We start from the raw sequence: 26,969 nt of genomic DNA, 5'->3' as shown, positions 1-26,969 counted from the left end.
CTCCTTTTACTTCTGAATGTTGCACACGAGTTCAAAAGGTTGGGGATCCCTGATCTAGAGCTTGTGGTGACAGTACTGGTGGCTCACAAGGTTTACAGTCGGAGCAATAGGTGGATTCCAATCTTCTAAGAGTATGCCTACATTTCTTGCACTTCAAAACCTTTGCAGGTCTTTTTACAGACTTTTTTACCGACTTAGCTGTCTGAATATCGTCTCTCAACTCTCTGAGAGAATCTGATATTTCCATCCTGAATATTATGGTTTCTGTGTACTCAGTTCTGCTATGTGTGCTTGGCTGTTGCGCGCTTATTAGAGCCAGGCTGCAGCTCCGTGTTGCTCCCTGCCGGCAATGATTGAGAACGGAATTAAAATGGCGCCGTGATCACGTTGCGCGTAGTCGTGCTTCGTTTTTCGCACCAAAAGCACTCATCGGCCGCCTTAAAGTAAATGGCGGACAGCTCCATGTGTCTGCATGACATCTAAATTAAGCTGACCACTTGCTGCAATCTGTCCTTCACCTCCATGGCAGGACAAAAGAACTGGGGAACAGAGGTGGAGCCAGCCTATATATTCTAAGGGAGGGGCCAAGAGATCAATTCTTCTGTCCTGCCTCCAGAGGTGAACCTGGACATAACCCATACGTCTACACTGACAGGAGGGCCGACTAGAGAAAAGTAATTGACTGCTCCACCTCTATGCCTCAGGCATACACTCTCGGCAGGTAATATTTGATTGACAGCTCGGATATTTAAAGGGGTGGTTAAAGTTAACTTTTAGTATGTTATAATATGGCTAATTCTAAGCAACTTTTCAACTGGTATATTTATTTTTTTATCGTTTTTTTTTCAATTATTTGCCTTCTTCTGACTCTTTCCAGCTTTAAAATGGGGGTCACTGACCCCATTTAAAAACAAAGGCTCTGTAAGGCTAAAAATGTACTGTTATTGCTACTTTTTATTGCTCATCTTTCTATTCAGGTCTCTCCTACTCATATTCCAGTCTCTTATTCAAATCAATGCATGATTGCTAGGTTAATTTGGACCCTAGCAACCAGATTGCTAAATTGGCAAGCTGGAGAGGTGCAAAATAAAAATCTAAATAACAAAAAATACAAATAAAAAAATGAAAACCAATTGCAAATTGTCTCAGAATATCACTCTCGACCCCATACTAAAAGTTAATTTAAAGATGAACAACCCCTTTAAACAACTTAATAACATGTATGGAGGTTTACTAAAGAAAATAATTCAGGTTCCATGTTTAATTTGCAAAGGACATTAATTATACAGCTTTTTATGTGTAGGTGACAGGTACGCTTTAAGTATTCTTTTGCTTGCAAGACCAAATCCCATTATACACAATGTTAGTTAGTTTGGCCCTATACGCAGGTAATAAGCTACTGACTCTGGAAGAGCAAAAGGGAGATTTTACCTGAAAAATCATTTTCTCATAGGCCCGTACTGTCAGTGCAGGATGACTGGGGTTAAGTTAATCATCTATGGAGGCAGGGCAAACTGAAAAAGTTTCTTCCAATCGTCTCCTTCCCTTCTGGCTCCACCTTCTCCTCAGTTTAGTATCCAAGCCTGCCAGTGGAGACAGAAGAACCTCACTACCTAACTATCTAAATGCCGAGCAGCAAAAACCGGCACCCCATGGGAGGAATGCTGCACTGACAGTACGGGCCTATGAGAAAAGGATTTTTCAGGTAAGAAAATCTCGCTTTCTCAGTCGGTCCTACCTGTCAGTGAAGGACGACTGGGGATGTCCCATAGCCGTCCAAAAGGGTGGGCAATAACTGAATAAAAACTTTAACGATATAAAAGTATAAATATACTGAAACTAAGCAGGAACTATCTATGTGCTGCTGCTGCTTGTAGCACCTTCCTGCCAAAGGCCGCTGCTGAAGAGGCCAACACATCTAGTTTATAGAACTTTGAAAACGTGTGCAAGGAGCTCGAAGTTGCTGCCTTGCATACAGCTTCAACGGAAGCCTGGTTATTATTCGCCCATGATGCACTGATCTTTCTAGTGGAATGTGCCTTAACTTGCAGAGGGCCCTCTTAACCCATCGTCTTGTATGATTCTTGTACAGCTGACACTATCCATCTAGCTTAAGTGCGTTTTGAAGCTGGAAGACCTCTTTTGTTAGCACCAAACAACTCTGACTTTCTAAATTCGGCAGTCCTATGGATATAGAATTTTAGTGCCCTTACTGCATCTAAGGTATGTAATTGTCGTTCCTTGTCATTATCTGGCTTAGGACAAAAAGACGGAAGTATTATCTCCTGGGTAATATTAAATTCTGAAGTGACTTTGGGAAGATGAGATGGAACTGTGCGGAGGACTACCTTGTCTTGGTGGAATATAGTCCAAGGCTGCTGATGAGACAAGGCTGCCAAATCAGATACTCGTCTGGCTGAGCATATGGCAAGAAGAATATCACCTTCCAGGACAAAAATTTCAGGTCCACTGAGCCCAGTGGTTCAAACGGTGGTCTCTGGAGAGCTCTAAGTACTAGATTAAGGTCCCAGGGTGGGGCTGGATCTCGTTTCGGAGGCCGAATCCTGGCTAGTGCTTGAAAGAACAGTTTAAATTCTGGTATGGTGGCCCATTGTTTGTGATTAAGGGCTGATAGGGCCAACACCTGAACCTTAAGGGCCGAAGTACTGCGGCCTTTGTCTAAGCCACCCTGAAGGAATTCTAGAACATGGAAAGAAAGGCATAATTGCCAATGAACATTGTGCTCTGTGCACCGGTCAATAAAAAGTTTCCATATTCTGTAATAGGCTGTGGAAGTGGATTGTCCATCAGATCCTTAAGCGTACCAGTGTCTTCAGCTGGTAATGTAGTATTCCGAGGCAGTCTGACAATAGGTGGATTTACTTTGGGAATTTTATCCCAATGTTTGTATTCATCTGGAATAGGATATGTATTAAAAAAAAAAATTTGTGGAATATTTGATTTTTTCTCTGGTTGCTGCCATTATATGTGCACATAATTGGCAAGAGATTTGGGAACTGGAAATGACCTAGCTTTCTTGGAAGTGTTACCTAACAACTTATCAGCCTTAGATAATGCAGTCTGCTCCTCTTTGATCTCTAATGTAGTGAATATGTCTTTAAGGATAGTCTTAATATCCTCTGGTTGTCGAAAATTGTCATCCAAATCGGAGGACTGGCAGTCTGATGAGAATTCATCTTCAGAGTGTATGCCACTTAAGTCTTCTGAAGAATGATAGGAGTTTGAGTCTGAATCTTGTTGTAATGTGGGTGAGCGTTTACACTTCATTTTACCTGATTCTGGTAGTGAATGAGAAGAAACTGCCTGTCTAACAGAGGTCTGGATTGTTGATTGAATCCAGGATATTAAATCAGTAGATGATTGAGGTGGATTAGTCTACCGGTGGTTGAGGTTGTGGATCCTGAGGAGCGTTTACTAGTGCTCAAGTAGTCATGTGTCTGTTGCCCTCAGTACTATCATCATTTGGTGGAGGTGATGGAGAATGTTCTCTACGTTTAGTAGAGCCTTTGGTAATTGTTTTACATTTGGCCTTTAGTTTCTGTGGCTTATCTGGGAGATCAATCCCCTCTATAAGGGAAAATAGCTCCTCATTAGGATTAGCCATATCAATAGCGTCCTATCTTTGGTGTAAAAAGTAGAGTATACGTTGGTAATCTTGTTACCTTATGCGTATTATGCTGCCTTGACAATACCTGTGGATCTGCTAGATTGTGCAGTTTTCATACGCACGATAAGAGTGCGCAGGAGAATGTGTACATGCGGTACACTATAAGGTCAGGCATCTCTGCAATGACGCGTATCCGGCTGACTGAGCCCGGGAAATGTTAGACTGGCGCAGGGTATGTGACGTCACCAGCGCTTACTCAACCCGTCGGCACTTGCTGATGATGCGGCTGTTACTTAGTTGCGCAGATAGGCACAGTACTAATGGTGCTGAGTGTGCAACATCTTGACGTTCTGCCAATGAATGGGCTCAATCTGAAACCTACTTGGGAGCTCTCCTGGCTGTGCAGGCAGGCACAGTAAAGTGTGGGCTCAACCAGGTATAACCGGGGAGCTCTGCACTATGGTGTGACATTGGGAGCGCATGAAACGGGCTCTACCAAGCTTGGTTAATCACCAGAGAGGGAGCGCACCGCGAGGGGCTCTACCAAAGGGGAGCACACCATCTGGGCTCTACCTCAGGCCTGGTCGTAATCGGACCATGAATTGCCACTGTAAGTCAGGGAGAGCCCTGACAATCCTTGAAGACTGTAGTATCTTGTGTATATAAAAAGGAAAATAAGAAAATAAAAGAAAGAAATTAAATAAAAAGAAAAAAATCCTCAGAGGGAAAAGTTGCTGCCTCCAAGCAGGACAAACTAAAAAACTGAGGAGAAGGTGCCAGAAGGGAAGGAGACGATTGGAAGAAACTTTTTTAGTTTGTCCTGCTTCCAGAGAGGATTAATTTAACCCCAGTCGTCCTGCATTGACAGGTAGGGCTGACTGAGAAATCAGCTTTAAGTAAGTTTCTTCTATTCTTGAATTCTACGAAGGTGTAAATGCCTTTTAGGAAGTAATAAAATATATACGTACTAGTATTCATACTCCTAGTAAAATGTTATCTAGGGATTTTTAGTATAAAAATACACTTACATTAATTCAAAACGTTAACATATCAGAAAATCAAAAAAGCAACAAACCCACCCATACACCCTCCTGCCCGCAGAGTCCATCCCTCTGTCCATAGGCAATAGTCCAAACCACCAATTCACAAGGCCAAACTTGCAAAGTCTTGTTTTTGTCCATATGGCCTTTGTACCACCCCAACACAAAAATAACTAAACTCCCCCACCCTTCCAGAAATGCATGAAGAACAATCTCAGGACATTTCTCTGCTCGTACATTGTGCTGTGCAATATCTCTGCCATCACCCTGAGGATAAAAGAAGAGCAGTATTAGAGTGTGGGAGACAATACCAATACAACAGTTTCCATACAGCATATAACTAGATGCAAGTTTACGGAGGTTATCTAGGGACAGGTTTGCAAATATTTTTAAATGTGTTTTTGAAAACTACCAGGTTAAATCATGGAAAAAATAAAATCATACCTGGTATTTGACCCAGCAAATGGTTGGCTTCTAGAAACTGGTGCAGAAATGTCCCTCCTTCAACGTCGCAAAAAACGTAACATTGTGCCTTGGGACTGCTCCCTGAAAAAACAGAAGCATTGTAACAATGTTATTTACCCATTTTAACAAAAACACAAAATACATAATTACTCAATATTATACACCTTTTGGCAAACATAAATATTATAGATTTTAATGACAATATTTCTTTAATTTTAAAGGGAGAAAAAGCCAGTGTATTTTGGTTACAGTGGACACAGAAATTGCAAATGTTTTATACGATTCAAGTTCCTCAAAATATACAGAAGCACAATATGTGTCATAAGTATTTTACAATACTTCTTTTTTCAAGTACCCCCAAAGCAAATACATATTAAGTTCCTTAAGAATTTGTTGCATAGTTACAAAAGTTCTGTATGCAGAAACAAAGGCACAAACATGTTGCAATACATATACTGTACATATACTGTTTAGTAAAGGCTCTCCATATAGACAAATTCTAAAGGATCAGTAACACCAAAAACCAATAACATTTAAAAGTAATTAACATGTAATATACTGTTAGCATGCACTGTTAAAAGCTGTGTTTTGCTTCAGAAAGACTACTGTGCTGTGTAGCCATCATGGCAGCTATTCAAGCTGGAAAAAAAAGACACAGGATACATAGCATATAACAGATAAGCCATGTGTTTTATGTTATCTGATATGTAAACTATGCTATTTATACATCGGAAGAGGATTGCTTCGTGGTGCTCACTGGTATAACCCTGGGCCGGTGCAGTTTTCGGCTGATAGGAGCACTGGCCCGGGATTTCAGGTAAGTCAATACAATCACTTGCGGGTGCCTAACATTTGGCACCCCCAAGTGTACGAAGCCTTTCCTTCTCCTTTAATGTATGAAATAGTTTGATGTGAAATCCTGTCGAGTGCTAGATATAGTTTGATAGTGGAGTGCTCAAATTAATTATTGAATAAGATTGAATGGAAAGGATAACAAGCAGGTAAAAATTATGGAAAATCTGTTATAAAGAAAGACTGGCCAAGTTGGGATTGTTACAATGAAGAAGAGGAGCTTAAGGAAAGTTATAATTATGTATAAACATACAAAGGGACCATACAATAAACTCTGTTGCTTTATTAGAATTTATTAGACCCATTAAGTATTTCTTATAAAACAGTTTAACCAGGGCCACATTACCCACAGTGCCACCACTGTCCGCCCAAGGCTGCCTGCCAAGATGATAGAATTTGTTAAAGGTGAGTGGAGCAAAAAGAAAAAACTTTGAATCTCCTCTGGCTGCAAAATAATTGTAAAGGGTCTCTGGGACTGCCTGACTGCTCTGGGTGGGATTGAGTGACGGCAGCCAGGCTGCAAGACCAAGGCTATGGCTGAACTGAGAAAGACAGTGTCTGTTACTCTCTAGTCATCTCATCTGGCTGCAAAATAATTTAAAGGGTCTCTGGGACTGTGTGTCTGGGAGGAAATGAAGGAAGGCTGCAGCATACCTTCCAACATTTTGAAAACAGAAAGAGGGACAACAAGATTTGCTGCGGCGGAATTTTTTTTTTACCACGCCGCTTAATTACCATGTCCATTTTACAAAATTTAACAGGTTATGGAAAGTTTGGACACATTTGTGGTTTTTAGGGTCAGCTTTTACATGTTATTACAGTTTTGCTAATGAAAGTGAAAGCTGCAAATCAGTTTCCCCAAGATACCTGCTTATCTTAAATTGTTTCTTTGCAATATACAATGACAGCAAGTTTTAAGAAACCATCTAAAATGCACGTTCATAATCTACAGTTTGGTACTTAATACAGGGTATTGCTTTTCCATCCACAAGACAACATTTTTTTTTTACCATGCTGCAAAAAATTCAGTCATGCTGTTTATCAATCAGAGACTCTCAGAACAAATGCTGTTTGCAGCTGGAAAAAAACAAACCTTTTTTTACGCTTGTTTAAATAATTAAAGGCTGTTTTTCATACCAATTTAATAAAAACATGCACAACGATTTGAAGTGAATTTTTCATAATAGCTAAGGGGAGCTGCAGATAAATGGATAGTGAGTGCAAGCTTAGCTTTTGTGTGTTCAAGCATATGGACAAGTTCATATGAAAATTCATAGAAACATTACTTACTAAGAAGTAGTTAGAGATACTTATTTCTTTACACAACTTTTTTATTGGAAAGGGACAGTATCGCTATACTGCATGCAAAGTAGTTGATTTGGGTATTGCATATGTGGGTATGCTTTAAGGAAAAATAAACAGGAACAAATCATTGGGAGTGGGGCAAAAATATTACCCTCAGTGGTAAGAATAATCACTCTGGGTCTTTGCTCCTGTTTGCTAAAAACGGCACAAGCCCCGGCTACTAGTATAGCAGCATCTGATGGAAGCTCCACAATAAAGTCCATGGCTAAATGTGTCCTAGGTCGAGAGGGAATGGGTAGCGGCATCAGCAGTCCCTTGGGTGAGGTATGACAGGATTTGGAAGTGGCACAAATGGAGCAAGAAGATACAAATCTTTGACATCTTTCCGTAATGAAAGCCACCAAACAAGAAGAGACAAAAATCGGTCGTTTTTTTTGATGCCAAGATGGCCAGCTTGTTTGGAATTGTGTGATTGATGAAGAATGGTTTGACGAAGATCTGGTGGTACATAGGCCACTCCCAGTGGTGTATTGGATGGTGCAGCAGATTGTGCCGATAGGATTTGAGATGCCATTGAAGGGAATAAGGCAGCTACAATTTTTGCTGGAGGAACGATAGGGTCATTATCTTTCAAACAAGAATCCACAGGAATGAAGTTTCTAGATAATGCATCCACATTTTTATTCCTGGAACCAGGTCGGAATGTGATGATGAAATTGAAACATGAGAAGAATAATGCCCATTGAGCTTGTCTGGCATTAAGACATTTAAGAGCTTGAATGTACTCTTGTGGTCAGTAAATATTGGTATGCTTCCATTCCTCTAATGCCAACTTAATTGTCAAGAGTTCTCGATTGCCCACATCATAATTTTGTTCTGGCGGAAAGAATTTTTTAGAAAAAAAAGGCACAAGGGTGAAGTTTCCCATCACCGAGTTGTCTTTGGGAAAGAACTGCACCAGCACCCACATCAAAAGGGTCAACTTCAATGAAGAAAGGGAGAAGAGGATCTGGATGTTTGAGTAAAGATTATTTTTTATTCATTTATGTATTAATTGTAACGTTTGGCAGACTCATGATTTCCACATATGTGAGGGGTTAATGTTTTTAGGCAGGTGTGGGGTGCCGCTATTTAGAGGGTTGGGAGAGGCTGGGCTCTATGCTTCTGAGGAAGTGGCGTGAGGCCACGAAATGCATGGGGCTAGATACACGATTGCCGAACACTGTTTTTACGATGTAATTAAATTGTCAATAAAATTGGATACTTTTTAAAGGACCCTAATGCTGCCTGGTGCTCCGTGAATCAGATACATATTAATACAGCTCCCAGCGTGTCTTCCGGTGGCGCGTGCACGTATCAGCACAGACGGCTTGGTCAGTATACAGTGAGGTGTGGGTGAGTGCTCTCCTTTGTTTGCTTTCTATGTGAATTCATCTGGATTGGAGGAGCCCCCCTATTGCTGTTAACCGGTGATATGGTTAACAAGATTGTGTATTATTATTATGAGTACTAGCAGTAACACACGAGCACCTATGGAAACACTACGCAAGCGGCAGGCGGAATTGATTTTTGCCAAATCTCCCAACCCACAAGGTGGCAATTTAACCGGTGAAGCCGATGATGTTGATTTTTCGCAACTTGGAATGGCCGATGCGGAGAGAGGTATGTTTATGGTGGGACGTATGTTCCGTGGAGAATTATCTGAAAAGCCAACGAAAACCTAGAGGTCTCCGCATACGTAAATTCCCAGCTTATGAGCATGTAACCCCTTAATTTGAGCAAAATTGGAATACAATATTATCCGAATGCTCGATTAAATTGATGCAGTTGACATTAATGAGATAAAGATGAATTGGAAAAAGTTAAAAATGAGATCACTAATCTCAACAAGGTGGCATTTACTACATTGGACCGGGTGGTTTCTGAACCTGCGGAATGGGTCCATATTAAGGGACAAATTAATCATGAGTCCATGATTAAAAATCTCAAGAGAGATAAATTTCAACGTGACTATCATAATAATGCTGTATATATTTGGAAATCCGAGAAACGGGGGTTTCCCCATCATAAATTCAGCAATCCGAAGTTTCCAGGCAGTAAGGGTCGTGGGATATCCACTCCCCGCTCCATTTTAAAAACTGGGAATCAGTTCAGTTTGTGGAGCGTCCTGATGAACTGTCTGATCAGAGAACTTCATCACCTGTTTCATCTTCCTCTTTTTTAACTTCGGACCCAGAGCTTTCAGGAGACGATCCGGACGATCCCAGAGACCAGGACAAGATGACAGACAAATACAGGAATCGAGAGATGATAAGGGAGTCCATCGGGACCCGGAGCACAAGAAGCACACAAGGCGGGGCAGAAGGAGGAGAAACAGCAGGGTTCCGAACTGGGAAATCCAAGGGTTACTACAGGAAGACACGTTGGTAACTCGATCATCAGGGGATGCGCCTAGGTCACACAACAGAGAATCCATTGGAACCGGAGCTCCAGACAAGAATGTGAACTTGAGTAATATCATTAATTTGTCTTCACAGGTGCTGTCAGACTGAATTATCTCTACTGGCTTGGGGTTGGAATTTTGTCCCTAAGACTCATAGTAATTCCTTTTCTACAATTTTGGATTTGAATAAATTTGAATAAATTTATACTTTGACTTCAAAAAGACATTTTGCTTTAAATCAGAGAGTGGGACAATGGAATATGAATTCAATATACATAATAAACTTAGATGATTCAATTGAGGTAATCACACACAAATTTACGGAAACGTTCGGAATACTATCCGGTGCAGTCAAAAAAGCCATCAAATTGACCTTTTTCATAAATTAGTCCAACAAGACCTTGGAAAGTTAGATATGAGCAACAAAAGCAAAATCACATGAGGCAAAAATATTTATGGGGGTAATCTTAGTCTTGGGGAACAGAAAGCTTTAAAAACCTTGAGTGACAATAAAAATATTGTGGTGAAAAGTGCATTTAAAGAAAGAGGGAGCCATAGTGGTGTTGGATGCTAAGGTGTATGAGATTTTGAGACAGTTAACAAATCAAGAAACTTATAGAATATTGGATTCAGATCCTACTAGATTTTTTAAATCAAAATTAAAAGATCTTTTATCTTCGGCTTAGGGGTATGGTATTATTACTCAGAAGGAATATGATTTTTTATAAGTTGATCAGTGTCCTTTCTGAATTTGTTTCCATTATATTGAGTGCTGGTTATTTATTATGATGTGGTAATAATAATATTATATATATAACTACTTTTTCTTTGTTTAATATTATGAATTGAGAGTTGTATTTATATACAGTATTCTATGTATTTCTGATATTTATATCCATTTATTATATGCATTATATACTCTTGTTCTATTAATTTGCCTCTATTATTCCCAAGATATATTTATTTTCATGATGGATTGATCGATTGTAGAGATTTGGAGTTATGTATTTATTAATTAATTTATGTATTAATTGTAACGTTTGGCAGACTCATGATTTCCACATGATATGTGAGGGGTTAATGTTTTTAGGCAGGTGTGGGTTGCCGCTATTTATAGAGGGTTGGGAGAGGCTGGGCTCTATGCTTGAGGAAGTGGCGTGAGGCCACGAAATGAGTCAAGCATGGGGCTAGATATACTGTTGCCGAACACTGTTTTTTCGATGTAATTAAATTGTCAATAAAATTGGATACATTTTAAAGGGCCCTAATGCTGCTTGGTGCTCCATGAATCAGATACATCTCCCATCGTGTCTTCCGGTGGCGCGTGCACGTGTCAGCACAGACGGCTTGGTCGGTATACAGCGAGGTGTGGGCGAGTGCTCAACTTTGTTTGCTTTCTACAGAAGCAGAAGAAAAAGGCCTTTTTCAATGACTCAAATGCTTCCATTGCTTGTGGAGTCCAACAGTTTGCCACCTTTGCAGATGAGGGCCAAGATTGGAGCAATTCTAGAAGAGAAGCCTTTGATAAACTGCCTATAATAATTGGCAAAGCCAATGAATCTTTGAATGGCTCTGATACTCATAGGAAGTGGCCACTCCTGAATTGCGGAGATTTTGGCTGGATCCATCTCAAAGCCTACTGGAGATATGATGTAACCCAGAAACGGAATCTTGAGGTTTTAAAAGAGCATTTTTCCAGTTTGTCGAAGAGCGCGTTCTAGCTTAGATGAGAGAGGGCCTTCCGAACATGGACTCTGTGTTAATCCAGATTTTTGGAAAAGATGAGTATATCGTCCAGATTAACGACTACACTGAGTCCAAGTAAGTCTCTGAAAATGTCGTTGATAAAACTCTTGGAAGACTGCAGGCGCATTGCAGAGCCCAAATGGCATGACGAGATACTCATAATGACCATCACGAGTATTGAAAGCAGTCTTACACTCCTGGGTTCGAATTAAGTTGTATTCACCCCTGAGATTCAATTTAGTGAATAGACAGGCACCTTTTAGTTGATCAAACAGTTAAGAGATAAGGGGTAGCGGGTAATGATTGTTTAAGGTGATTTTAGTAAAACCTCGATAGTCAATATAAGGTTGTAAACTGCCATGTTTTTTGTCCACAAAAGAAAGCAGGCCCCCGTTGGAGAAGAGGAAGGACGAATGAATCCGCGCTGAAGGTTTTCTTGGATGTAGTCCTTCATAGCTCTTGTTTCGGATGGTGAAAGCGGATATGTATGACCACGAGGAGGTATGGTACCGGGAAGTAGATCAACAGGGCAATTCTATCGTGGATGAGGGGGAAGGGTCTTTGGTGATGTATTTTGTAAAAAGTCTGCAAAGTCCTGATAAGCCAGGGGAAGAGAGAAAAGATTTATTGAAGCACAAGACATTTTCTGTAATGCTAAACAATTCTGCTGGCAGTAGGGCTCCAATGAGATATCTGGCTTTCGGACCAATCAATGGTAGGATTGTGGAGATGAAGCCAGGGCAGCCCCAAGACTACAGGCGTAGAAGGACAGTTAATAATAAGAAAATAAAGTCTTTCAACATGCAGTGCTCCAACCGGAACAGAAAGTTCCTGTGTTGCATGAGATATATAGGTCGTGGATAGCGATCTGTCATCAATCGCCAGCACCCAGAGAGGGATTGACGAGGGGTGCAGAGGAGCAAATGACTGGTCTAGGAAGTTCCCAGCCGCTCCGGAGTCAAGGAAAGCTTGAGCCATGATCCGTGACTTGAAACTGTTCAGGGAGCATAAACCGGTGAGAAGATTGGTAGGGAAATGTAATTGAGAATTGTAAGCGAAGTGGGCTTTGCCCCCGCAATACAAGCACAACCCAGCAGTACGTCTACGAAGTTTCTCTTGTTTGGACAAGCAGGCTCCCTCAATTTGCATGGGTTCTTCAGAAGAGGTAGATGGGGCAGGTAAACTGGGGAGAAATGGCCTCTGAAAGCATGGAGCCAGCAAGGGTTGAAATTTCTTGCTTCTTTCCTTGTTAGACTGGTGCTCCCGCATTCTGGTATCTATCTTAATGACCAGAGCAATAAGATCTTCCAACTGTTCCGGGAGACCAAATCATCTTTTAGACGGGTAGAAAGTCCTTGGTAAAAGGCCTCATTGTTCCAATTTGTCTCAGCCGCAAGGGTACGGAAGTCTATAGCATATTGACTCCCTTGATGAATTTGCAGCAGATGTGACGAGGCTGTAGTAACCCTACAAGGTGCATCAAAGACTGTGCGGAAAAACGCTGTCATCTTGAATGAGTGGGCAATTCTTCTCCCTCAAGGGGGTGCCCATTCCAGCGCTTTCCCTTCAAGGCGAGTGATTACGTACCCCACTCTGGCTCGTCCGAACACATATTGTGCAGGCTGTAGCTTGAATAGTATCAGGCATTGGTTTACAAAACCCCGACAAGCCTGGGGATCTCCACTGTAGCGAGGTGGGGATGGAACTCTGGGCTCCTGGCTAGGAGATGGAACGGCAGGCTGATGCAGAGGTTGCCGGTGGGGTATCCGAAAACTTGTCCAAAATGGCTTCCAAAGCTTGGCCAAAATGGGTCTGTTGTGCCTCATAGGATACCATACGGGAGGCCAGCCCGCAGAATGCTCTCCCGCAAGTCTGGTTGAGGTTGAGCTTCCTCAGAGGGATCCATTGGCCCAATTATACTGTCAGGGCCTGAAGTCTCAGGTTGGAATTGCAGACCAAGAAGGAAGCTGTAGACTCCAAAACACAGTTCGTTCAAGCGCTAACAAGGGGTTAAGAAGAAGAGTAGTCAAATCCAGGCAAAGGTCAGTTCAGGCAGCAAGGTTCTTAGTCAGGATACAGGCCGAAGTCAAGATCAGGAATCACAATAGCAATATAACACACCCAGGAGTCGAACCTATAATCGGGCAATGACTGCAGGCCTCTTGCATCCTTTTATAGGTGAGTTTTCCCACCCGAATTGTCCGTGATGACGTCACGTGTCACGCTGACATTGCGCGTTGACGCCGCACGTTTTGAAGCCGGTGTCATGACGCCGCACGTTTTGAAGCCGGTGTCATGACGCTGCACCCTGATTATCACACTGCTGTCCGACGTCCACGTGGTTCCCCCTGGGTGCCCCCAATTTGGGGACGACGCCAGCAGGGAAAGAAGCGCTCCTTACAATTAAGTGCTACACTGATTTTCGACTAAGTTTCAGCGAATAATATATTATTTTGCTTAGATAGCATTATTTGTTTGCAAAACTGATAATAGAAGATGCTGTGATTATGATTTTTTGGCTGCTGGAAAATGAAATTATTGTGCATTTTGTCATATTATAGCCACAGCCACATCAATAACCTTATTGGAATGGATTGATTTCTATGCCTTTAAAGTTATCGTGCCTCTTACAGTTTATTATTGCTTAGACTCAAAGCAAGAAAAGTAAATCTCAACTGAACACTTTTTTTTTATCACTGAACATACTGCAACTATCCAATTTTTGCATTTGGATATGTATGTTTATGTGTGTGTAACCCTACCCATGGATGTACATCTCCAATGTCACCATATTAAGGTCCTGAATCCCCTTTGCTAAATGAAAGGTAAGGGAATTTATCTCCATGGCAGTGCTTCCCACCTAGTGGGATCCGGGGAAACACCTACGGGTGGCTCCACTAGGAAACAAAGTATTTAACCACACCAGTGCTGCAACAATATATATCTTTATAAAAATGGAAAATACATAGTAAAATACATTTACAAACCAATAATACTCCTGCCCCGGGGAGTGGTAGTCCCAATCCTGGCACAGTCCATACCAGGCAAAGTGCTACACTCCACTCCTGGTGGATAAAGAGAGACACGGTCCCTTCCCCCACCCCCAAGAGCCCTTAACTTTCCCCTGGTAGCACTACCTGCCCTAATACCTCTCCGGATGGACAGCGGTAGTTGCTCCCACAAGGCAGGCACTTAAACATGAAACACGCTGGGGCCTTTCAATACCCTCCCTAAAGCACAACTCACAGGGAATTCACACATATGGGTCAGGCATTCACAGCGACTTAATCCTCACACTGGCTCCCAAGATAATTCTAGACGAACATGACAAACCTAGTTTATTATTCAGGGCACAGCTCCAACACTCACCCAAGGTGCAAGCACCTCACAAGCCCCCCACAAACCCCCTTTCAAATGAGCATCCATCCACAGGCAGCTGCTGCCAGTCTCTCTGCTGCCTTCATGCTCTAAACACTCCAGGGTTGAGCTCACTCAGGCTTGGGGCCCCATATCCCAAGCCCTTCAGGAACCCATAAACTTCTTAGCCCCCTTACATCTGGACTACAGTCCCTGCACTCCCAACTTGAGTGAAATCAAGAAGTAGACTAGCCCTGAGCACATGGCAGCTCAGCTTTATAAAAAAATAATGCAAGAATGACACATTATGGCCAAATCCATTTGCCAGGGCACACTGCACAGAGACTAAGGACTTACGTCCCCTTCGTTATCCAATTTAGGTCCAGCACTTAGCTGGCCACAGCAGGGGATTTCAACACCATATAAGAGCTTAAGCCTATGGATCCCTACACGCACACAAACACATACTAGCACAGACACACAATACACAAGCTAGTGAACTCCCCCTCCCTCCCAGAAATGAGGCATTTGCAAATAAAGGTGGACTTTGTGTCTGAATCCCTGTTGCACGTTAGTCTGTATGTGACATCTAGAAGCACCAATGTTACATAAGTAAAAAATTAAACTGGAGCAGCACATTCAATACTCGCGTGTCTCAGTGTCACAGACTAATGTGCGGCAGGGATTCAAATGAAAGTCCACCTTTATTTGCAAACGCCTCATTTCTGGGAGGGAGGGGGAAGTTTCAGACGCAGAGCAACTCTTCATGTAACGGAGACAGGACTTGTAAAACCACGACGCTGGCTGATTGCAGGGGGGGCGGAGGGGGATGAATCACGGGAGAGAAGGAGCTTGTTACGAATCTACCTTTCTTTCCATATTATTTTCGTGTAGGGAGGGAGGGGGCTGCAAAAGGAGTGGAGAAGCGGAGCGGAGAAGGCAGCAGAGAGCGCAGTTTGTGTGGCTGCAGGAGAGATGATTGCTGCAGGGGGGAGGCAGGCTGCAGGTGGGTGAGGCTGGCTGCAGGGGGGGGTGATTGCTGCAGGGGGAGGCAGGCTGCAGGTGGGTGAGGTTTGCTGCAGGAGGGGTGATTGCTGCAGGGGGGGAGGCAGGATGCAGAGGGGCTGCCTGCAGGTGGGTGAGGCTAGTTGCAGGGGGGAGGCTGCAGGGGGGCCTGGCTACAGAGGGGGACTAACGGCAGTAGGGGTGATGGCTGCAGGGGAAGGCAGGCTGCAGAGGAGTTGGCTGCGGAAGGGGGGGGACTGCTCCCTGCTCATTCCCCTGCCACTAAGCAACAAGCAATGTGGGGGATTGAGTGCCCCCTGGGGCATGATCGCTCAGGAGCCTCAAGGTAGCAGCAGGCACGTGAATTCTACGTGTCCTGCTGCTGTCTGCACTTCCTATACCTGCAGCACCACCCAGTCACTGGATCTTCACTGAAGACGTCTGCCTCTTCTTTGTAGGACACCCTCCTGCAACCCCCGATGGATTGTCATGTGTTTTCCAGATTAGTGTTACACTTACACACACACACAAACTTATCACACTGACACACACTTACACATACATACATTTTTGGGGATCGGGGGGGGGTCGCACACACACGCACATGACACGTAATTTTGAGAATTGTACACAAGCATACGCAGATACACTATTTTATGGCTTTTTTTTCTGATTGCATCATTTGTTTTTTTGCCTGAAAAAAATGTTTTACTGCCCTTGCAAATAGCATACTGTACTGCGCAATAACTTTTGTATGTTATTTTGTTGATTATTTTGCAATTTTGATTTTGGTGCATTTTTATCCATTTTATTGCATGTTAAGATATTTTATTGCATTTTCAGCTCTGCATAGGTGTTGTTCACTTGGTTCTTACCGTAAAACATATTTGGCCATGCTAAAATAGTCAGTGATTATGACTGCTGATTACACTAGGCAAAATAATTTTTTTGTGGTTTTATTGGATTTTATCGATTTTGTGATTTTATCGCATTTACCACTGTTCTTTGTTACTTCATTTTGCTCCTGTAAATTTTGTCTACTATATATCCATTTGGGGGTCTCTGCGCGCCACATGGTTTGGTAAATCTATGCATATTGGGCATCAACATGTTCCGTAGACCCGTGGCGTTCATATTTAGGATGCTTTAGGACTGAACTACACGGCGCAACATCTTCAGATCCGACACGCTGAGAGGAAGCGCATGCGTCATGATGGATGCACCGAATATAATGTACAATAAGTAATAGAAATATCGCATCTACAAACTGCATGCATCCAATGACTGTCGAATGAAGACGGAATGTGCAGTGTTTGCATGTCGGATGCATGAAGTTTGTACGTGCGATATTTCTGTTGCTTACATTATATTCGGCGTACCCGTCTTGTTGCATGTGCTTCCTCTTAGTGTGTCGGATCTGAAGACGTTGCACCATGCTGATATGTTACGAAATGTGGGGTAAGTAATAGGGTAAAAAAAGCTTTGTGATGATTTTCAGAAATTTAATTAAAGGCATTATGTTTAGCATAACTTTGCAGTTTGGTAGTTTGCAATAGAAAGACATTTACCCGATTTAGATTAGTAGGAATGTGTACTTTCGGAAAATATATGGTTTCCTAGGGTAATACACGTGCTGGGTGCTTATATTGTAACAGTCAGTGTCATATGTGAAATTTCATATGTACTATTTGAATTTGGGGGTCTCTGTATGCCACATGGCTTGGTAAATCTATGCAAAAAGGCATCAAACTATTCAGTAGACCCCTAGCGTTCATATTTAGGATGCTTTATGCTGGTAAGTTACAAATGTGGGTTATATAATGGGGTAAAATGCAAACTTTGTGATGATTTTCAGAAATTATATAAAAAAACAAAATGTTTAGGGTAGTGTTGCTGCTTTTCCATACAAAGATATATTTACCCATTTTAGATTTGGCAGAATGTGTATTTTCAAAAAATATGATGTTTTCTTGGGATGACTTACTTATTTGCCACTTTTACCAAACATTAAGGCATTGTATGCAAATTTCTTACCACTGCGCTAATTCACTAAAATGTGAAGTTGCGTCCTGGGCACTGAACACTGGCGACTTTTCGCTAGCGATACTTATTCAGTGTGAGCATTTCATAGTGAAGATTTGTGGTCAATTTCAATATGGGAGGCGCTTAATAGTTGTATACACGTCTTTTTTTAGACGTTTAGACGTTAGTGTAAAAAGTGGCAACTTTTTATTATGGCAGAGGTGAGTGGGAGAGAGACGGGAGTGAGTGGGAGAGAGACGGGAGTGGCAGGGGAGAGTGGGAGAGACACGGGAGTGGCAGGGGAGAGTGGGAGAGAGACGGGAGTGGCAGGGGAGAGTGGGAGAGAGACAGGAGTGGCAGGGGAGAGTGGGAGAGAGACAGGAGTGGCAGGGGAGAGTGGGAGAGAGACAGGAGTGGCAGGGGAGAGTGGGAGAGAGACAGGAGTGGCAGGGGAGAGAGACAGGAGTGGCAGGGGAGAGTGGGAGAGAGACAGGAGTGGCAGGGGAGAGTGGGAGAGAGACAGGAGTGGCAGGGGAGAGTGGGAGAGAGACAGGAGTGGCAGGGGAGAGTGGGAGAGAGACAGGAGTGGCAGGGGAGAGTGGGAGAGAGACAGGAGTGGCAGGGGAGAGTGGGAGAGAGACAGGAGTGGCAGGGGTGAGTGGGAGAGAGATAGGAGTGGCTGGTGTGAGTGCGAGAGTAGAAAGTAAGCATGGCAGGGGTGAGTGTGAGTAAGATAGGAGTGGCAGGGGTGAGTGTGAGACAGATAGGAGTTGCAGGGGTGAGTGTGAGAGAGATGGGAGTAAGTGTGAGACAGATAGGAGTTGCAGGGGTGAGTGTGAGAGAGATGGGAGTAAGTGTGATAGGAGTGGCTGGGGTGAGTGCGAGAGTAGAAAGTAAGCATGGCAGGGGTGAGTGTGAGTAAGATAGGAGTGGCAGGGGTGAGTGTGAGAGAGATAGGAGTGGCAGGGGTGAGTGTGAGAGATAGGAGTGGCAGGGGTGAGTGAGAGAGAGATAGGAGTGGCAGGGGTGAGTGTGAGAGGTAGGAGTGACAGGGGTGAGTGTGAGAGAGATAGGAGTGACAGGGGTGAGTGTGAGAGAGATAGGAGTGACAGGGGTGAGTGTGAGAGAGATAGGAGTGACAGGGGTGAGTGTGAGAGAGATAGGAGTGACAGGGGTGAGTGTGAGAGAGAGGAGTGACAGGGGTGAGTGTGAGAGAGATAGGAGTGACAGGGGTGAGTGTGAGAGAGATAGGAGTGACAGGGGTGAGTGTGAGAGAGATAGGAGTGACAGGGGTGAGTGTGAGAGAGATATGAGTGACAGGGGTGAGTGTGAGAGAGATAGGAGTGACAGGGGTGAGTGTGAGAGAGATAGGAGTGACAGGGGTGAGTTTGAGAGATAGGAGTGACAGGGGTGAGAGAGATAGGAGTGACGGGTGAGAGAGATAGGAGTGACAGGGTGAGAGAGAGGAGTGACAGGGGTGAGTGTGAGAGAGATAGGAGTGACAAGGTGAGAGAGATAGGAGTGACAGGGTGAGAGAGATAGGAGTGACAGGGGTGAGTGTGAGAGAGATAGGAGTGACAGGGGTGAGTGTGAGAGAGATAGGAGTGACAGGGGTGAGTGTGAGAGAGATAGGAGTGACAGGGGTGAGTGTGATAGAGATAGGAGTGGCTAGGGTGAGAGAGATAGGAGTGTCTGGGGTGATTGCGAGTAGAAGGTAAGCATGGCAGGGGTGAGTGAGAAAAATAGAAATGGCTGGGGTGAGTGTAAGAGAGATAGGAGTGGCAGGGGTTGGTGTGAGAGAGATAGGAGTGGCTGGGGTGGAGAGAGAGGCGTGGTGGTTCAGTGTGAGACAGATAGGAGTGGCAGGGGTGAGTGTGAGAGATGGGATTGGCTGGGTGGGTGTGAGAGAGATTGTAGTGGCCGGGTGAGTGTGAGAGCGATTGGAGTGGCTGGGGTGAGTGTGAGTGAGATAGGAGTGGCTGGGATGAGTGTGACAGAGGAGTGGCAGGGGTGAGTGTGAGAGAGATAGGAGTGACGGGGATGAGTGTGAGAGTAGAAGGTAAGCATGGCAGGGGTGAGTATGAGTGAGATAGGAGTGGCAGGGGTGAGTGTGAGAGAGATAGGAGTGTCAGGGGTGAGCATGAGAGAGATAGAAGTGACTGGGGTGAGTGTCAGTGAGATAGGAGTGGCAGGGGTGAGAGAGAGAGATAGGAGTGTCAGGGGTGAGTGTGAGAGAGATCGGAGTGGTGGTGGAGTGTGAGACAGATAGGAGTGGCAGGGGTGAGTGTAAGAGATGGGAGTGGCTGGGAGGGTATGAGAGAGATTGGAGTGGCTGGGTGAGTTTGAGAGAGATAGGAGTGGCAGGGGTGAGTGTGAGTAGAAAGTAAGCATGGCAGGGGTGAGTGTGAGTGAGATAGGAGTGGCAGGAGTTAGTGTGAGAGAGATAGGAGTAACCATCCCGGGCCCCAGCAAGAGGAGTACGTTCAGAAATCTTCAGTGACAGTAAGAGACATGGGCCTCAGGGGAGATCCCTAGGAGCCCATAGGCTGGCAGTGTAAGGCGGGAAAACCAAGCTTCTAGAAAATGAGCGCAGAGCCTCAGGCAGAACTGAAGGGAGGAGTGGCAGGGTGAGTGGAGAGATAGGGTGGGTGAGTGGAGAGATGGAGTGGCAGGGGTGAGTGTGAGAGAGATAGGCGGTGATGTAGTGAGATGATGCAGGTGAGTGTGAGTAGAGATGGCAGGTGGTGAGTGTGAGAGAGATAGGAGTGGCAGGGGTTGAGTGTGAGAAAGATTGGAGTGACAGGGGGTAGTGTGAGAGAGATGGAAGTGTCAGGGATGAGTGTGATAGTAGAAGGTAAGCATGGCAGGGGTGAGTGTGAGTTAGATAGGAGTGACAGGGGTGAATGTGAGAGAGATGGGAGTGGCATGGGTGAGTGTGAGTGAGAGGAGTGACAGGGGTAAGTGTGAGAGAGATGGAAGTGTCAGGGGTGAGTGTAGAAGGTAAGCATGGCACGGGTCAGTGTGAGTGAGAGGAGTGACAGGGGTGAATGTGAGAGAGATGGGAGTGGCATGGGTGAGTGAGAGTGAGATAGGAGTGACAGGGGTAAGTGTGAGAGAGATGGAAGTGTCAGGGGTGAGTGTGAGAGAGATAGGACTGGCTGGGGCGAGTGTCAGTGAGATAGTAGTGGCAGGGGTGAGTGTGAGAGAGATAGGAGTGGCTGGGGTGACTGAGTAGAAGGTAAGCATGGCAGGGGTGAGTGTGAGAGAAAGAAATGGCTGGGGTGAGTGTAAGAAAGATAGGAGTGGCTGGTGTGAGTGCAAGAGTAGAAAGTAAGCATGGCAGGGGTGAGTGTGAGTAAGATAGGAGTGGCAGGGGTTAGTGTGAGAGAGATGGGAGTGGCAGGGGTGAGTTTGAGAGAGAGGAGTGGCAGGGGTGAGTGTGAGAGAGAGGGGTGGCTGGGGTGAGTGTGAGAGAGATGGCAGTGGCTGGGGTGAGTGTGAGAGTAGAAGGTAAGCATGGCAGGGGTGAGTGTGAGAGAGATAGGAGTGGCAGGGGTGAGTATCAGTGAGATAGTAGTGGCAGGGGTTAGTGTGAGAGAGATGGCAGTGGCAAGTGTGAGAGTAGAAGGTAAGCATGGCAGGGGTGAGTGTGAGTGAGATAGGAGTGACAGGGGTGAGTGTGAGAGAGATGGGAGTGGCATGGGTGAGTTTGAGAGAGATAGTAGTGGCTGGGGTATATTTGAGAGAGATAGGAGTGGCTGGTGTGAGTGTGAGAGTAGAAAGTAAGCATGGCAGGGGTGAGTGTGAGTGAAATAGGAGTGGCTGGGGTGAGTGGGAGAGAGATAGGAATGGCTGGGGTGAGTTTGAGAGATAGGAGTGGCAGGGGTGAATATCAGTGAGATAGTAGTGGCAGGGGTGAGTGTGAGAGAGATAGGAGTGGCAGGGGTGAGTGTGAGAGAGATGGGAGTAAGTGTGATAGTGATAGGAGTGGCTGGGGTGAGAGAGGAGTGGCTGGGGTGAGTGCGAGAATAGAAAGTAAGCATGGCAGGGGTGAGTGTGAGTAAGATAGGAGTGGCTAGAGTGAGTGTGACAGAGATAGGAGTGGCAGGGGTGAGTTTGAGAGAGATAGGAGTGGCAGGGGTGAGTGTCAGTGAGATTGGAGTGGCAGGGGTGAGTGTGAGAAAGATTGGAGTGGCAGGGGTGAGTGTGAGAGAGGAGTGGCAGGGGTTAGTGTGATAAAGATTGGAGTGGCAGGAGTGAGTGTGAGAAAGATTGGAGTGGCAGGGGTGAGTGTGAGAGAGATAGGAGTGACAGAGTTGAGAGTTAGAGAGATGGGATTGAGTGTGATAGAGATAGGAGTGGCTAGGGTGAGAGAGATAGGAGTGTCTGGGGTGATTGTGAGTAGAAGGTAAGCATGGCAGGGGTGAGTGTGAGAAAAATAGAAATGGCTGGGGTGAGTGTAAGAGAGATAGGAGTGGCAGGGGTGGGTGTGAGAGAGATGGGAGTGGCAGGGGTGAGTTTGAGAGAGATAGGAGTGGTGGTTCAGTGTGAGACAGATAGGAGTGGCAGGGGTGAGTGTGAGAGATGGGATTGGCTGGGTGGGTGTGAGAGAGATTGTAGTGGCCGGGTGAGTGTGAGAGCGATTGGAGTGGCTGGGGTGAGTGTGAGTGAGATAGGAGTGGCTGGGATGAGTGTGACAGAGGAGTGGCAGGGGTGAGTGTGAGAGAGATAGGAGTGACGGGGATGAGTGTGAGAGTAGAAGGTAAGCATGGCAGGGGTGAGTATGAGTGAGATAGGAGTGGCAGGGTGAGTGTGAGAGAGATAGGAGTGACGGGGTAAGTGTGAGAGATGGGGGTGTCAGGGGTGAGCGTGAGAGAGATAGAAGTGACTGGGGTGAGTGTCAGTGAGATAGGAGTGGCAGGGGTGAGAGAGATAGGAGTGTCAGGGGTGAGTGTGAGAGAGATCAGAGTGTCAGGGGTGAGTGTGAGAGAGATCAGAGTGTCAGGGGTGAGTGTGAGAGAGATCAGAGTGTCAGGGGTGAGTGTGAGAGAGATCAGAGTGGTGGATGAGTGTGAGACAGATAGGAGTGGCAGGGGTGAGTGTAAGAGATGGGAGTGGCTGGGAGGGTATGAGAGAGATTGGAGTGGCTGGGTGAGTTTGAGAGAGATAGGAGTGGCAGGGGTGAGTGTGAGAGTAGAAAGTAAGCATGGCAGGGGTGAGTGAGATAGGAGTGGCAGGAGTTAGTGTGAGAGAGATAGGAGTAACCATCCCGGGCCCCAGCAAGAGGAGTACGTTCAGAAATCTTCAGTGACAGTAAGAGGCATGGGCCTCATACAGAGGGGAGATCCCTAGGAGCCCATAGGCTGGCAGTGTAAGGCGGGAAAACCAAGCTTCTAGAAAATGAGCGCAGAGCCTCAGGCAGAACTGAAGGGATACAACCAGTACTAATGGACTGTCTCCTCTTCCCACAAGTTGCACACCAGACTCTTGCTAGGGTTGCACATGGCCTGGGCAGTGAGTTCATTCAGGAAGGCCCTCCTAGTCCAGCAGCACCTGTTCCCAGATTGCTTCTTGGGCTAATTTGTACAGAGCATATCTGTTACTAAGCCTGAGCCTTATAGCCCTATTTTAACTTGAATGGCTGCTCCGTGGCTATGTTTCTGAAGCAAACACACCAGTTTTACAAGGGCCAGGGCAACAATACATTTATTAACATGTCATATTTTGATATTGCTATAAGCGTGGCAGGGGCGAGTGTGAGAGTAGAAAGGTAAGCGTGGCAGGGGCGAGTGTGAGAGTAGAAAGGTAAGCGTGGCAGGGGCGAGTGTGAGAGTAGAAAGGTAAGCGTGGCAGGGGTGAGTGTGAGAGTAGAAAGGTAAGCGTGGCAGGGGCGAGTGTGAGAGTAGAAGGTAAGCGTGGCAGGGGCGAGTGTGAGAGTAGAAAGGTAAGCGTGGCAGGGGCGAGTGTGAGAGAGATGGGAGTGTCAGGGGCGAGTGTGAGAGAGAGATGGGAGTGTCAGGGGTGAGTGTGAGAGATGGGAGTGTCAGGGGTGAGTGTGAGAGATGGGAGTGGCTGAGTGAGTGTGAGAGAGGTAGGAGTGGCTGTGGTGAGTGTGAGAGTAGAAGGTAAGCATGCCTTCTGAGTCTGACACAATTTGTAATTGGCTTTCATTTTTTTTGTGGTACTTGAGTTATTTAGCAGTACTCCAGTTTGCAATGTCAGCAATGAGTGTGAGAGTAAAAAGGTAAGCATGGCAGGGGTGAGTTGTGAGTGAGATAGGAGTGGCAGGGGTGTGTGTGACAGAGATGGGAGTGTCAGGGGTGAACGTGAGAGAGATAGGAGTGACTGGGATGAGTGTCAGTGAGATAGGAGTGTCAGGGGTGAGTGTGAGAGAGATAGGAGTGGTGGTTGAGTGTGAGACAGATAGGTATGGCAGGGGTGAGTGTGAGAGATGGGAGTGGCTGGGTGAGTGAGATAGGAGTGTCAGGGATGAGTGTGAGAGAGATAGGAGTGACAGAGGTGAGTGTGAGAGAGATGGGATTGAGTGTGATTAGAGATAGGAGTGGCTGGGGTGAGAGATAGGAGTGTCTGGGGTGATTGTTAGTAGAAGGTAAGCATGGCAGGGGTGAGTGACAGAAATAGAAATGGCTAGGGTGAGTGTAAGAAAGATAGGAGTGGCTGGTGTGAGTGAGATAGGACTGGGGTGAGTATGAGTGAGGTAGGAGTGGCAGGGGTGAGCATGAGAGATGGGAATGTCAGTGGTGAGCGTGAGAGATAGGAGTGACTGGGGTGAGTGTCAGTGAGATAGGAGTGGGCAGAGGTGAGTGGCAGTGAGATAGGAGTGTCAGGGGTGAGTGTGAGAGAGATGGGAGTGTGATAGAGATAGGAGTGGCTGGGGTGAGAGAGATAGGAGTGGCTGATTGAGTAGAAGGTAAGCATGGCAGGGGTGAGTGTGAGAGAAATAGAAATGGCTGGGGTGAGTGTAAGAGAGATAGGAGTGGCTGGTTTGAGTGTAGAAAGTAAGCATGGCAGGGGTGAGTGTGAGTGAGATAGGAGTGGCAGGGGTTGGTGTGAGAGTGATGGGGGTGAGTGTGAGAGAGATAGGAGTGGCTGGGTGAGTGTGAGAGAGATAGGAGTGGCTGGGGTGAGTGTGAGAGTAGGTGTCACATAAACGTGCGACGTATGACCAACTAGCACACACAGGGAAATACCACACTTTTAAGAAGGGTTTACACAGGAGTTTATTTTGGATATACAACAAGCGGTAGATCAGGAACACGGCATTAGCATGTGAACTCGCCAAGTCCAAAACACTCCTGGTCCGAAACAAAGAGCCTCCCTTGGAGCAATCCACTCCAAGATGCACACGCAAATCCAAATACAAAGTCAGGGAGTTCCTTTGGGCAATTTCAAAGGGGTAAAGAACAAAGTGCCTTTGGGTAAATCCACAGAATAACCATACCTCAAGGGGATCCAGGTATAAACATTCCTCTGGGAGGTAGGGAGATCTAAACTGTTGGAGGGTGTCTTCCTGCCTCAGCTAGGATAAACTCCAAGGAACCGCAGAGGAGGATGCTCTGCCGCAGCCAGGTTACACCCCAGACAAAAAAACCAACACTCTCCCCCCCCCCTTCCCCCTGGTATTTATACCCTGCATCTGGGGGACCCTGCCCTTTTTCCCCCCCCCTAGGGTTGATTGGCTGGGAGGCCGGCCCTGCTTCTTGGTTAACCCCACCAAGCAGGTCTGATTGGCAGGGGCCCTGCCAGCATCATGAGGGAGGGGGAATACCTTGGAGGGGTTTGTCCAGCTCTTCCGGAGGGCAATCCTGGGAGCTCCTTTGTTTAAAACTTTTTGGCGGGAAAGTAGAACAAAGAAACACCATCTTGGATTGTATGTATACTAGTCAGTTAGTTTATGGATAAAATGGGGCCAGTAGAAGGGGGTTTTAGTCACAGAAGGTAATCACGGCTTCTGAGTCTCTGACACAATTTGTAATTGGCTTTCATTTTTTTTTTTTGTGGTACTTGAGTTATTTAGCAGTACTCCAGTTTGCAATGACAGCAATGAGTGTGAGAGTAGAAAGGTAAGCATGGCCGGGGTGAGTGTGAGTGAGATAGGAGTGGCAGGGGTAAGTGTGAGAGAGATAGGAGTGGTTGGGGTGAGTGTGACAGAGATAGGAGTGGCAGGGGTGAGTGTGAGAGTAGAAGGTAAGCATGGCAGGGGTGAGTGTGAGTGAGATAGGAGTGGCAGGGGTGAGTGTGAGAGAGATAGGAGTGTCGGGTGAGTGTGAGAGAGATTGGAGTGGCTGGGTGAGAGAGATAGGAGTGACAGGGGTGAGTGTGAGAGAGATGGGAGTGTCAGGGGTGAGCGTGAGAGAGATAGGAGTGACTGGGGTGAGTGTCAGTGAGATAGGAGTGTCGGGGTGAGTGTGAGAGAGATCGGAGTGGCTGAGGTGAGTGTGAGAGAGATAGGAGTGGTGGTTGAGTGTGAGACAGATAGGAGTGGCAGGGGTGAGTGTGAGAGATGGGAGTGGCTGGGTGAGTGTGAGAGAGATTGGAGTGGCTGGGTGAGTGTGAGTGAGATAGGAGTGGCAGGGGTTAGTGTGAGAGATTGGAGTGGCAGGGGTGAGTGTGAGAGAGATAGGAGTGACAGAGGTGAGTATGAGAGAGATGGGATTGAGTGTGATAGAGATAGGAGTGGCTGGGGTGAGAGAGATAGGAGTGTCTGGGATGATTGTGAGTAGAAGGTAAGCATGGCAGGGGTGAGTGTGAGAGAAATAGAAATGGCTGGGGTGAGTGTAAGAGAGATAGGAGTGGCTGGTGTGAGTGTGAGAGTAGAAAGTAAGCATGGCAGGGGTGAGTGTGAGTGAGATAGAAGTGGCAGGGGTTGGTGTGAGAGAGATGGGAGTGGCAGGGGTGAGTTTGAGAGACATAGGAGTGGCAGGGGTGAGTGTGAGAGAGATAGGAATGGCTGGGGTGAGTGTGAGAGAGATAGGAGTGGCTGGGGTGAGTGTGAGAGAGATAGGAGTGGCTGGGGTGAGTGTGTAAGTAGAAGGTAAGCATGGCAGGGGTGAGTGTGAGTGATATAGGAGTGGTAGGGGTCTGT

At 45.7% G+C, this 26,969-nt stretch overlaps 1 long non-coding RNA gene across 1 annotated transcript; it reads right to left on the bottom strand.

Annotated features, from left to right (window-relative positions):
• Positions 1–1,243: 1,243 nt before the first annotated feature.
• On the bottom strand, positions 1,244–25,510 carry LOC108715348. Its single transcript, XR_001935495.2, has 3 exons — positions 25,326–25,510; positions 5,113–5,214; positions 1,244–4,935 (listed from the first exon to the last, which is right to left on the bottom strand). It is a non-coding gene; the product is annotated as an uncharacterized LOC108715348 (long non-coding RNA).
• Positions 25,511–26,969: the final 1,459 nt, after the last annotated feature.

The sequence above is a fragment of the Xenopus laevis genome, chromosome 4S (genome assembly GCF_017654675.1).
Source record: "Xenopus laevis strain J_2021 chromosome 4S, Xenopus_laevis_v10.1, whole genome shotgun sequence".
Lineage (NCBI taxonomy): Eukaryota > Metazoa > Chordata > Amphibia > Anura > Pipidae > Xenopus > Xenopus laevis.
This window is presented reverse-complemented; position numbering and strand designations above follow the sequence as displayed.